At 40.5% G+C, this 12428-nt stretch overlaps 1 protein-coding gene across 1 annotated transcript in view; it reads left to right on the top strand.

Annotated features, from left to right (window-relative positions):
- LOC135173379 (uncharacterized) overlaps window positions 1–12428 on the top strand; it is a 47402-nt gene that overhangs the window by 29178 nt on the left and 5796 nt on the right. The window contains exons 4-5 of the mRNA XM_064140239.1: window positions 5063–5145; window positions 8588–8711. The gene's annotated coding sequence lies outside the window, so the exon portion shown is untranslated. The remainder of the gene's footprint in view (window positions 1–5062; window positions 5146–8587; window positions 8712–12428) is intronic.

Below are 12428 nucleotides of genomic sequence, written 5' to 3'. Positions count from 1 at the left end.
GCTACAAGGAAACAAAATTGAGAAAAAAAAAACCCAAACTACCACTACGACAACAAAACAGACTCAAGCTGCTTAAAATCTATGTGAGTGTCCAAGGTGAAAACCTCTGAAAACTGTTTATGCCTTGCATTTGGATGTCAGATGTAGGCAGGGCTGCTGGCTTGGCTTTCCTGAACATGGTGGTCTATGAATGCTCATGATCCACTTTCCACCCAGGGTGCCATGGGCTGGAGACAAGGTGATTGTGGGTACACCAGACATCATCATGTCTGAGGGACAGGGTACACTATGTCCTTTGTTAGGCGTTCCAAAGCGTCTTCTCACATGGGTTCTGTGCAGCAGCTTTAACACAGTTTTGCAAGCAGAGGAATTTTCTTCTGGTTATGGAGGTGATCCTGGTGTTTTGGGTACTTGTTTTGGCTCTGGTGAAGGGACAGGCTGATACTCAGTGGGTTCATATTATTTATAGAACAATTTCAAAGGCTTTTAATCCCCTCTCTTTGCTTCTCCCAAAAACAAAAGCATGTTTCTAAAGCAGAATCTTGTGGGAGAAAAGATGTATTGCCACTTTAGTTTTGGGAAGACCTTAATGTGGTCATTCATTCTGGAAACAATGGTTGCAAGCTTCAGATTTATTCCTTATTCATCTTTATATCTAATTTTTAATCTTCTAATAACCTTAATTAAATGATGAGTAATTTAGAATATTATGAAATAGCTTTCATAGTATTAAAAAAAAATTCTGATTACATCATGAGTACAGATTATTAAACATGCCATTCACTTTAAAATTATGATTAAGAGGATAATCCCCCAAAAGATGTTTGCAACAATTTTAACTAAGCTGTGTTAATTGAGTTAGGGGATAAGAAATGAGATTTAAAGGGTGAGCAAGGGGTAAAATCAAAGCCTGCCTAGTTTTAAAATCAAGTGGATTAAGAGATGGGTCAGAATGGAGAAAGTGGAGGGTCACCAGAAAATGAATGAGTGGTTGGAATTGAAAAATCACTTACCTTTAGGACATGTTACGTGTCTTACATGGGAATGGTGTGTGTGATGACACCCAATGTAACGTGGTTAAACACAGGCAAAAAGGGAAAAAAACGCTTGTAACAGATCAACAGACTGCACATTGCTCATTGTCAGGCAAAGATTTGCAAGAGGAAAGGACACGGAAAAAGCCTGCTCTAGTGTCACTACATCTGACAGCGTTGTGTCCCCTGATGTGGCCCAGCATCCCATGTCAGCCTCCAGCATGCCTGTGCTCCACAGGTCGGGATCATTATCCAAAGCGATGCTTTGAGTGGCACTGAGCAACTAACTGTTTGGATGCATTTGGCTCAGGATGTTGGACTTGGGCCTTTCTGGCATCATTCTCCTGACCTTACATTTGTTTGTAACTCAGTAATTGTCATCATAGCATGAATTTTGCTAAGTTATGTTTCATATTGCTCTAAAACTTTCTTTGGAAGCTGACTGTTGACAGGTTTTCTGGTGACTACTTTCTCCTCAGTGGCTGTGTCCTCCTTCACCACGCGGGGCTTCACATGTGATGTTCCCAGATCATCATTGCTAGCTAGAGCATAGATCTAACATAACTAACTCACAGAAAACCAGGCAGGATATTTTTACTTGTGTTCCTTAAACTCTGTGAGAGAGAACTCACATGCTGGAGGGATTTGTGGAATCATCAGTACTTATGGAAATTGCAGAACCCTCTGCAGTTCCCTACCAGGGAGGTGAGAGGAAACTAGCGCCTGTGAAATTAAGATTGAGGAGGAGAAAGAAACGGAAGCAAATGAGAAGCAGGGTGCAGAACTTCCGCTAACAGGAAGGACTGATGAAGACTGGGAGCTTTTGTTTGGAAGATGGACGGAGACAGTGTGGTGTTGATTAATCTGTATGGTCATATTCAGATAAGTTATCACGTTCATTGCTTGTACATGATCTTCCAAAAGAAGGTTGTACTGAGGTGGAGGTCAGTCTCTTCTGCCTGATATCTGCTAATAATCAAGAGGAAATGGCCTTGAGACTGAATATTAGGGAAAAAAAGCCACTGGAAGAGTGGTCAGGTGTTGGGACAGGCTGTCTGGTGAGGTGGTGGAGTCACCATTCCTGGAGGTGTTCATGAAACATGGTTTAATGGCCATGGTGGTGTTAGGCTGATGATTAGACTCAATGATCTTAGAGGGCTTTTCCAACCAAAACTGCTCTATAATTTTGTGATTTTGTGATTCTATGGTTCCTTGCACTTAAACTATCTAAATTTCTGAATCAAAGCAGTTGTAGGAAGAGCGGGATAAATCAGTCCATGAGCCACAGACACTGAGTGAAGAGTACATGCTGCCTCTTTGGGACTGTGTTTCACAAAACTTGCACTAATTCAGGGTACGAAGGTCGATCTAAACCATGGTACATCCCAAAGGATCTGGGGAGAGGCTGACTGTGAAGAAGCAGCTCTTAACCCCCAGAGAGAGAAGCAGAAAATGAATTTGAATTTAACCAAGAAGAATAAAATGCTGTAACGACTGAAGAAAGCCTTAGTTTCATAGGCTCAGTTATGTAGGCTGGGATTTAATCTGTTTAAGTCATTTTCTTCCAAGCTTAACAGCTCTAATTATTTTTACAAAGAAAGGAAAAAAAAATCAATACATCCTTACACACTATTAATAAAAAAAAAAAACCCAAAACCCCTCCAACCAAAACCACAGGTATCATTGATATTTGAAAACAGAAATCATAAAGAACATATTGCATTCACACCAACTGCATACCAAGCAGGATGTTAATAACATTAACCTTTATTCTATCAGATATTTTTCAAGAAATACCACTGTATTTTTTTTTTTTTTTGCAATGGCTCATATCTGTCACTTAACTGACATGTGATCTTTGCTAAGTTTGCCAAATCACTGAGGCCTGAATACCATTCAGCAATGTTAATTTTGTTTTCCTATTCCAGCCTTTACACAATTATTCTCATGGCAATCATTCTAGCCTTGAGTATAAATAATACTTCAAGTGGTTTGTTGATATCCAGAAAATGATGTGTATCTACATTAAGAGATTCTGGAATCTAATGGGAGAACCATGCATATTATTAAGCTGAAATGCCTATTTCTTTCCTCCCAGATGGGAAGTAGTACAGGGTAGTGCCATGGCACATGCATTCATTTTATTCCTTCCGCAAATTTTAGCACATATTATTTTTGCAGATTTTGAGTCTCTTTGCTTCCTACCAAATATCCAGGAGATTTAACACAGGATTTTGCTGCAAAAAAAAAAAAAAAAAAAGTCTCAGTCATAACACTTAGGATCCCTGGGTAATTCTCAGGTGATCTGAGGAAGAAGAGCATGGAAAGCAGTTTGGCTATGGAGAAGAATAAGGAAAGAAACGAGAGTTCGGTAGGAGGAATCCTTGTGGATTAACAGAGAGAGAGTTACTTTCCTGGCTCCCATATTTCAGTTTTACAGATTTGGTGTGCTTTTTCTGAAGGTTCCATCAATAAATAAAGTGCATATTTGAAACGAGGGGGTTTACGCCCCCAAAATTAACAAATTCTGTCAACAAATAAAGTGCATATTTGAAATGAGGGGGTTTACACCCCCAAAATTAACAAAGAACATAAATATCAGTATCTGTCCATCATCATTGTTACCTCATTAATACACATAAATGCTCTTCTTGTTAAAAATTAGCCTGTAACAGATTCTGTTTCTAAGCTTGTCGATTTCTTGCATGTTACCCTCTATAATTTTTATTTGGTGCTATTTGCTTTTCCCCATTCCATGTCTCTCTTTACCTTTTCTTTCTTTCTGGTTTATGAGGACTTTTTATTTCCCTGAAGAAGAGGAAGGAGCTAACTGAAAGTGTAAGTGTGAGCTGTGAGGGAGCATTTTCTCCATCACTTTATAGATGATACTCTGAAGGCCATGTTTCAAATCAGGGTTGTTGATGTTTGCAGATATGTAAACATAGTGGTGCCTCAGCTGGAAACGCTGAAGACACTGGAGACACAAGACATTACAAAGTGAGGGCTGGACTCATGTGATAACTCTTTATCTCTTTACTGTCTCAGTTTCTGTGAGTCAGTTTTTAAATATGTTTTGACATCACAAGCTGTAACTATAACCTATTTAAGGAGTTTTAAGCCAGTGTGAGCTGACTACGTCCCTAAAGGCCAAAATCTAGAGTTGGTGTTGAATCTTGAGGAGATCCTTGGGAGAAAGTGGCTCAGGGGAGTGGTGCAGGTTCAAAATCTGATTGTCCTTTCACCCAACTCAGCCAAAGGCTGTAATAAACCATCTCCTGAAGGCAAAGTTCCTCTTCCAGATCTGAAGAGGAAAAAAGAGTATTTACAGATAAGGAGGTGGATAAAGATGTGATGCTTACCAAAACCCACTACCCAAAACAGCTCCCAGGAGAAGCTGTACTTGCCATACTTGCACAATAACTTGGCCATATTTCTCTGCTCTGAAAAGCAGGGGATCTATTGATTACAGTGTGGACCACAAACCTCCCCACTGTCTGAAAGCTTTCTGAATGGAGAAATTATCTGCTTATAGAGGGGAAAAAAAAGAGTATTACGAAGTATGGGCACATGGTGCTTGATTTGAAAAGTGCATTCTCTAGCCAGGTCAGCTCAGACATAACCCATTTTAAAAGCACAGGTCTGATACCCAGCTGCAAATCTACATATAAATTGGTCTCTTCAATGTCTGCCCAATCCATCTTGGCTTTAATTTAACCCACTCATCATTAATAAACATCATAGGATTCTTTCCCTCCCCACTGAGTAGCAATGGTAAAAAAATCCCTAGGTTAGACATCTCAAATACTTCAAGTTTAGAGATCTGTAACACACCAAGTTTAGCCATGTCAGTTAAGTGCTACCACTAGAAGAGATGAAGGGATGAAGCCAGCCTTTATTTCAGTTGTTCTTTTTATGTCCTTTATATATGTGTGTGTATGTGTATTAATGCTCTCTCCCCATCAGCATAGATGCAATTGTTGTCAGGATAACTTCTGTTGTGTCTGAATTCCTCTTTGTGCTCTTCTCAGCATTTCAGGCAGCACTGGACTGCAGCATCACACCCCTCTCTGGAATGCTATTCCCTCAAGACTCCCATGGCACAGAGAGATGGGTAATGTTTTCTGAGCTTCTTCCACTATTACCACGTTTTCTATAGAGGATCAAAATGGATTATTTTCATCTTGACATGCAAATGATGAGGCTGTGCCCTTGGCTGAGATCTCAGTATTGACTACAGAAGTAAAAGATATGGGGGTAGTGGCTTTTTAATATCACATGTGGTAGTGGCAGTTTTATTTCTAAAGGAAAAGAAAAAAAAAAAGTAACTGTAGTCCATTGTGCCTCACAAAAAGGAAGAAAAAAAAATGGAAAAGCCTAATGAAAATATTTCCTCATGCGCTTACTGAATACTGTATTCACAGGCAGTCTCTTGTCTGCACAGAGGCAGATGAATGTTGTCTGTGACTCAGGACCTTGCTGTTGTGCTCTGATCTGCCTGTGTGCTGTGCCAAGGTATCAACGGGAAAGAAAAGCAGCATGAATAATTTTACCAAGTCAAATTACAAACCCGAAGGTGGATGCTTAATAAGTGGTGGAATTAGGACAGAAGTGGGGACAATTTCTAAAAGGGCTCCTCGTGAAATGCTTTATGGAGCTAAAAAAGGTCAAACTTGTCATTTAATTTTCACTTTGTGCAAAGAACAAAGTAAATGAAATAACCTGACCTGCAAGTCCGTGAGGGATACATCGGTGCACCCTAGAAGTCATTGTGTGGCTTCATGTTAACATGAAAGAAATTATGTCTGACCATGAGAGCACCAGCACTGACTCACTATTATTATTATTATTATTATTATTATTATTATTATTATTATTATATTATCTTTTTGAAACAACCGCCGCAACAAAACAACATCAAGCAATTGCCTCCTGGCTAGTGTTCTTGGCAAACCCTCATGCCTATTGACTCAAATGAGCAGCCTAGCAAGTAAGTTGCTAGCTTAAATGAAAATTGTAGCAGAGACAAAAAAATGTCAGCCTGGGAACTGAACTATTAAGGGGAAGGAATGTGCACAAAGCTGCCGGCGCAGTTTTAAACCTCGGGAAGCATAAAAGGAAAGAGCGGTTACTGAAATTAGCTGCTGAGGTTGAGGTAAACAGGAAGAATTCCTTGGGTTTTTTTTTTCTTTCTTTTTTTTTTTTTCTTTCCTTTTTTTTTTTTTTTTTTTTTTTTTTCCTGTTTACTTCATTCTCACCAGTTAATTTCTGCATCCATCCTCAGGCTATGCAAAGCTGGTGAGCACAAGACTCTGAGCAATGATGGCTTAGGTACATCTTCACGCATTAAAATTTGAAATGAGGTTTATGGTAGGTGCCGAATTAAATGTTTGCTGGCAGTTTAGTGACCCAGTGCCATTGTCAGCCAGTCTAATGATCCTGCTTGTTTGGCTGGTATGCAGAACAAGTGACAAGACAGGGTTAGGCAACCTAAATGTGTCCTTCAAAGCAGCTCGTGAGGGATAAACAGGCTCTTGGTAAGATGTGTGTGGTGGGGGAGCTCTCTGGTGCAAGGTTCTGTATGGGGTGAAGAGTTGGAGGGGAAAGGTCATAAAGCTGCGGTGAGTTTGTTCTGCAGAGCCCCTGGCTGCTGTTCAGGATGAGGTCTTGGACTGAGTCCACCAACAGGCCTCCTGCCAGCGGATTTGTTACTGTGAGAGCTTGGCTTAGGGAGGATTTTATTACAAAAATTGTCTTGAATCTTCTGTCTTATTAAAATCTATCCCACCCTTCTCTTCCACCACAGGAGAAGGAATATTTTGTATATATCTGGGTGAAACACACAAACAAATTCATTTTCCATGGATAATATATTCAGAGTGATTTGCTTTTCAGAGTCAGGAGCTCAAAAATGATGAATTTATTATGCAAAGTAATAATTGCAAATTATATTGGCAAACTCCATTCCAGGAAGAAAAAAAAAAGTATTAATATAACTAAAAGGATTAAAAAATACTGGCTGTTAACTTGAGGCTACTGCAGATATTTCAGGAGGTTATATATCTCTGTTCCACCTAAACTACCAGAGGCAGTAGCTTTCACTTTAAAGGTCTAGTGAGATACTGTAATTAATGGGCCCACATCACTGCGCATGTTGCACTTGTACTGAGTTGTAGGACGTGATACATGTTATGAAAGAAAGTGGAACAAATTCTTACTGCCATAAAACTTTGCATATCTTTATATTTTTTGTTGTGGATTTTTTTTTTTGGTTAAGTATTTTTTTTTCTGTGCAAAGAAATGGAATATGTGAGTTGGAACATGAATGAGTTTAACTCCAGTTTTTGGGTCGAGCTAGCTTGTGTCTTTAGTGGGGTGACTGGACATCATATTTTGACTTCACAGATTTTTACAGGATCAAAAATGCCTCATTATCAACCCCCTGGAGATATAGAAAATTTCCTGAGGATGACTGGAGCAGCCCAGAGGCTTCAGGTGAACCCACGGACAAATTCCTCCATCAGGTTGTCCACAGGTCACCTGCCTGACTTGGTCTTTGATGGTCATCAGCAGAAATGGACCCTCATAGCTGTCAGGATCGAGGTCTCCAGTGAAGTGCTTGTCAGCTGTGTGAGATGGATTTGCTCTGTTGGATACATATGTTGTGTCAGAAGTATTCAAAGGATTACTTTACAATCATGGTCATCTTCACAGAAAAAAAACACATCTCTCTATTGACATAGAAGCATTTTTCTCCCTGGTGCACATGACCCATTAGGAAGTACTCTGCAATAAAATATGTTTTCCAGGATAGTTGAGGTTTGTAGGTAATTATGAGAAAAATAAAGATAATGTGCTTGTCAACCTTGCAAGCAACAGCTGCAGAACTAATGCTGTAATTTGTAGACATGGCACTGATACTAAGTGATGGAGTTCATTAAATTAAATCAATAGCGACATTTTAAAAGTAGTTTTCATTGAATTATTGTGATCCGAGTGCAAGGATGGGATTGGAGTCCTCCACAAGTTGCTCTGATTGTTCTGACACACATGTTGGGCGCTCTCTCAAGCTGTTCATAGTGCTTCAGTCCCCTGAAGGGAGATGCTCGAGAATCACCTGATGCTACCAACCCTGGAGCAGCTTCTCCAAAGCTTGTGTTGTGAGAGTCTTAGTGTAGTTTGGCTTCCAGGGCATGCCAACAGGCATTTTAAACCATGCCTGCTTGTAGCTAAAGCCTTAAGTGATGTGCCTTTGTAAGATGGGGATTAGAGTGATAGTTACTTAGCATTTGCAAGGGACTTTGAAGACACAAGAGCTATGGGAGTTTACACACCATTGTAAGCCAAGAACAAACCGTCTCACAAGTATTTCCTCGCATCTCCTCTTGTAATGTGCCTCACTGACAGTCATTGCTGTGAAAGGAGCTCCACCTTGTTGAAAAGGTCACTGGGGAAAAAAAAAAAAAGGGCAGTTGAGATGTTTAGTGTATGAACATTGAATTTCTGATCGATAACTGCTCACTGAACGACAAACCTCTATTTTGCTTTTCAAGCAGAGCCTCAGAGACCCTGATTCACAGATTTTTACCAGATCCCAAGACCAACATGCCTTAGGACTGACCTAGAGGAGCAATCTGCAACCTCCAGCATCTCCCATCTACCACAACAGCAGGCTCAAAGGTAAACTTAGTAACTCAGTGTCACAATGCAACTGAATGTCAAACTGCATCTTGGTTTTGATCTTCCCAGCTAGGTGATGGCATAGACCAACTAACTCCTTTAATCACACCCTAAGTCCAACTGAAAGCATAAATAAAACTAGAAATGGGATTTGAAAATCAACAAAACTCAAAAAAGCTCAATAAACACTCATCCAAAGCCAATATTCTTGGTATTTGTAGAGTTATCCTTGCAAATATGATGGTTTGGGACATCCAAAACACTTATTGATGGACACTGACAGAGATATGCTACTTTGCTTGATGTTGCAGTGTTTCGATGGAGTTTGAGAAGTTCTTGTTACTTCTGTTATGTGTTCTGGCTGACACTTAGGTTGTGCTGTCATTTGGCCAGATCTTGACAAAATAGAGATTGGACAGAGGGCAACTTCATGAAGTTCAACAAGGGCAAGTGTAGAGACCTGCACCTGGAGAGGAATAACCCCCTGCACCAGTAGAGGTGAGGGGTTGATCTTCTGCAGAACAGTTCTATAGAGAAGGATCTGGGAGAGCTGGGGTACAACAAATTCACTATGAGCTAGCAGTATGCACTGTGGCCAAGAAGGTCAATGGTCTTTAGGTTGGACTCGGTGATCTCAGAGGTCTTTTCCAACCTTCGTAATTCTGTTATTCTGTTATTCTGTCTTTTGGGTTCCATGAAGAAGAAGGTGGCCAGCAGGTTGAAGGAGATTTTTCTTTCCCTATACTCTGCCATGGAAAGGCCACATTTGGAGTCCTGGTTCCAGTTTTTGGCTTCTCAGTTCAAGAAAGGAAATAAAATACTGCATTGAGTCCAGTAAAGGCTATGTAAATGCTGAGGGGCCTGGAGAATCTGTATGAGGAAGAAAGGCAGAGAGCCCTGGGGATGTTTAGCCTGGAGAAGAGCAGTTTGAGAGGGGATCTTCTCAAAAGCAATATTTAAAGAGGGCAAGATGATGGGGGCAAACTCTTTTCTGTGGTGCCCAGTGCCAGGACAAGAGGCAATGGGCACAATGTGAAACCCACAAAGTTCCACCTGACCAGGAGGAGAAAATTCTTTGCTGTGAGGGCACTGGAGCCTTGGAGCAGGCTGCACAGAGAAGTTATGGAGTCTCCTTCTCTGGAGACTGGCCTTTCTGGTCCTGGGCAAGCTGCTGTGAGTCAGCCTGCTTCAGCAGTAGGATTGAACTGGATGATCTGCAGTGGCCCCTTTCAACTCCCATAATGTTGGTGTTCTGAAATTTACAGTGAAATTGCTACTGTGACTGATGACAACACCACTGAGAACCTGTTGCTCAAAAAAAAAAAAAAAAAAAAGCCATAATGTTTAGAAAGAAGTGTGTAAGTAATTACAAAGAGTTCCAGCTGAACTCTATGTGTCAAACACTAGGAAGTGTTTTGCTTCCTGCTAAAGTGCAATATGGCAAGGTGAAGCTTAGTATAGAGGTACTGTCACAAAGAGAAAATGTTTTCAGAGTAAAAATCATGTTAGTGGCACTCAAATTGCACCAAAACCAATGGTCTTTATTTCCTTGATAGGGTCTCAAATCTGGATTTGAGGGTTTGGTTGCCTCTAGTCCCTTGAAATCTACAGAAGAGGTTGATTTTTATTGATGTTTTTAAGTGTCTGGCAGTCTAGACTGCTTCTGCTCCTAAAGAAGAGGACAGGGATGTCCAAGGATCTCTTCATGAGAGGCAGGCTCTGGATCACTGATTTCTGAAGTCACCAAAGTGATGCGGGACTGAAGTGCCTCCAAGGCTGATATTGCTACAGATGGTTCTCAGCATGCAACACAAAATGCTGAATGAGCAGCCTGTGTTTCCTCCTTAGCACCTCAAAATGGGTCTAAACCAGATGATAGAAACATCTATTTGCTTAGTAGTCCAACCTACTAAGTGTAGGTTATGAGTGTAGGTCTTACAATCTCTTTTTTTGTTTTGATTCTTGATGATCTGAGAAGGAAATCACTTGTTTTCTGTTAAAATACGTTGGGAGGATGGGATAGAAAGCCATAGTGCCTGCCTCCTTCTCATAATGCAATAGTTTTATTGTCAGAGCAGTCACAGAGGAAGAGGGACACGTGGGTCCCATTTCCCCTTCTGCCTCAAAACCCGTGTTTCCCACCCTTTAGGGAAAAGTCTGTGGTCAAAGGGAGGATCTAGGATTTGCCAAGTCAGCCAGTGAAGATGAAAGGGAGCATGACTCCAGGGCTCAGGGCATCCCTTTGGTTCCACTCTCTTCTCCCAGGATTATTTCTGTCATTTATTTAAAGGCTGTTTCACGTAAGCATGCACAATCTGGGACTGAGATGACACAGTGGTATGATTTCACTGCCTTCTGTTGACCCACACAACATGCACTATGCTTGACAAAACAGTATAGAATTCACATGATTTCATAGAAACTGAAATGGTAGAGTCTGGGACTGTTCTGCTGACAAATATGAGTAGGACATGATATAATAGCACTGAGACAGTGCATAATGCTGAAAAGGTAAACCAGGTTCTTCTTTTTATCCACTAAGAAACAAAGTTTAATGAACCAGAAAGTGGGAGAAAGAATTAATCAAAGAAGCTTCCCCCCCCCCCCCCCTTTTTTTTTTTTAAACAAAAGCTGTAATTAACTTGTTGAACTCATTGTTAGTAGGTATAATTTAGGCCAAGAGATTAGTAGGATTCAGAAAGGATTAGACATCTATATGCATAAGGAAAATATCCATAAGCTAGAGCGGGTAGAATGTGATCTCAAACCCTTTTATAGAACAGTTTGCCTGTTAATACCAAGTGAATCCTGTGTGCCAACATTTATCTGGTCAAGAACTTTGTGAAGTATCTCTTTATCCTGGACCTTTATGCATTATTTTATAGAAAAACAAACAAACAAAAAACAAACAAACAAAAAATCAACAGATAACTATTTTTCTGTGTCGTTGCTGTTCCAAGGAAGAAGCTGTTAAATTGCTTACATGGAATAGTGATTTTTCAAACTTATCTGATATTTGTATTCTTCTTAAATTGGCCTTCCCCCCCACCCCTCCATCCCTTTTTTTTTTTTTTTTTACAACATAAGTAAAACTCAGCCCTGGTAAATTAGTAGAAGGAGAAGCTCAAGCTGACCACACAGCTGAGTTGAATAGAATCATAGAACCATAGAATCATGAATATTGGAAAAGAACAATAAGGTCATCAAGTCCAACCTTCTACTCAACACCTCCATGACCTAGTGGAGTTCCACATCTACTTGGCTGGTTCTTTTTTAACATCTCCATTGATGCTGACTCCAGCATCTCCCTGGGCATCCTGTTCCAATGCCTCACCACTCTTTCAGTAAAGAAATATTTCCTAATATTCAGCCTAAACTTCCCCTGGTTCATCTTGAGGCCATTTCCTCTTGTCCTGTCATTAGTTACCTGGGAGAAGAGGCCAACGTTGTCTTCACTATAACCTCCTTTCAGGTAGTTGCAGAGGTCTGTTGGAGCTGCTATCATAAGAGGCAATCCACAACTCTGAGGACCTGATTTCCCACTTGCAATAGGAGTGAGATGGTGGAAGTAGTCTCTACAGTACAGCTGTAGACCAGTAATGTGTTGTGAGAAACAGAGGGCTACCTAATTCTCCACCTGTGCATTTAGTGCAAGCTCAGACCAAACTTTTTTCCCACCCAGATATATAGTAATGCTTGCAAGACCAGAAAGCTCTT

This window comes from Pogoniulus pusillus, chromosome Z (assembly GCF_015220805.1).
Source record: "Pogoniulus pusillus isolate bPogPus1 chromosome Z, bPogPus1.pri, whole genome shotgun sequence".
Taxonomy (NCBI): Eukaryota; Metazoa; Chordata; class Aves; order Piciformes; family Lybiidae; genus Pogoniulus; species Pogoniulus pusillus.
The sequence above is the reverse complement of the archived record's forward strand: the minus strand, read 5'-3'. Positions and strand labels throughout refer to the sequence as shown.